Here is a 1548-nt window from a genome sequence, read left to right as displayed (position 1 = left end):
GCCCCGACACCCGGAAGTCATCGTCCACTGCGCTGAGCACGTCCGCCTCCTCGGAGTCGGATTGCTGCAGCGTCTCCGGATCCAAACCGCGAGCGGGAGAAGCTGAGAACGGGCTCCCGAACGAGGAAAGGAAGCGTCGGAGCCAGCGGATGAAGGTCGGGAAAAAGCCTCAGCCGTCCCGAAATCCTCCGACAGATCACGCTGTGAACCCCATGAGTGAAGCCGCCGGGCCGCCTCAGCGGCCGCAGGGCGACACGACCACGGGGAAAACACATCCGGCCATCCTCAGAAAAGAGAGCCATGCTGTACCTCAGTACCCGCACGGAAAGGGCTTCGCAACGGGCGCAGGCAGCCCCCTCGAGAGCTGCCCGTGCGTGCTCCATCCCCAAACATGAGACACACATCTCATGAGAATCTCCATCCGTGATGTACCGAGGGCAAGAAAAAAAACACACCTTCTGTACATCTGGTTGCCGGACATGCTGGTAGACTTCTTCTTCAGGTAAGACATACTGCTCGTAGGACTGGAGCTTTCTTCAAACAACATACAGAGCGCCTGCTGAATAGAAAAAAGCTAATGATGAATGTGTACAGGTGTGCTTTATACTCCTCCGGTTATTCCGTCACACCTTACCGTTCTAGCAACAAGCCAATAGGATTGGAGTGATTTCATTCACGTTCAGACCTGCTTCGCCTAGAGGCGTTCCCATAGTGTCGTAACCGACGCAGTTCGAGTTCCCTCGAAGGGGAACAGAGATATTTCGACTGTTACATTTACGCAGATTCAGTGCCACATCACAGATGAGTCTCCCCGAGTCCAGGGTTATATGTTGCAATATGTTTGGAATTCCCATTACAGATTTCAGGAGAACTTCATAGACTATGAAATTGCCTCTGCGAAAGGATACAGAATGTACCTATTAGTTAAATGTTTCTTGCACACAGGGTTTAGCATCCTGCCGTTGACACAGAACTGCCCTCAGTCCTTGGTTTGAGGCATCTGTATGGAGGATAAATGGCTTTGAGAAGTCTGGGAACCCAAGGACCGGTGGCTCAACCAGACTGTCTATCAGCCTCTTCAGTATGCACTGGTGTTTTTCAGTCCACACAATTGGTTTGTGTGATGGTACAGCTTTACTTCCTTCGTTTTTAGTTAACCCGGTTTTGTGGTGTACTGTTGTTTTTTGTCTTTGCCTTTCAGCAAGTCATAAAGGGTCCCCGCAATACAGGAGAAGTTCTGTATAAATTGCCTGTAATTTGCACAAGCCCATGACAGTTCGTAGCTCTCCTACAGTGCTCTGTCCCTTGTCTTTTAAGGATCTCACAGTGATGGTGTCAGCCGGGTCGATTTTGCGACCTTCGGCTGAATCAATTCTCCCCAGATAGCAAACTTCACGTTTAAATAATTCGCACTTGCTGTGTTTTAGCTTGATCCCATACTTCCTCAACAGCTTAAGCACTTCTCTGACGTGCTCTGACGTTTACATGATCCTCAAATGACTGACTATACACTAGTGTATCATCCAGATAGGGGACGCAGATGTTGTC

The sequence above is a fragment of the Micropterus dolomieu genome, linkage group LG11 (genome assembly GCF_021292245.1).
Source record: "Micropterus dolomieu isolate WLL.071019.BEF.003 ecotype Adirondacks linkage group LG11, ASM2129224v1, whole genome shotgun sequence".
In the NCBI taxonomy this organism is placed as follows: Eukaryota; Metazoa; Chordata; class Actinopteri; order Centrarchiformes; family Centrarchidae; genus Micropterus; species Micropterus dolomieu.
This window is presented reverse-complemented; position numbering follows the sequence as displayed.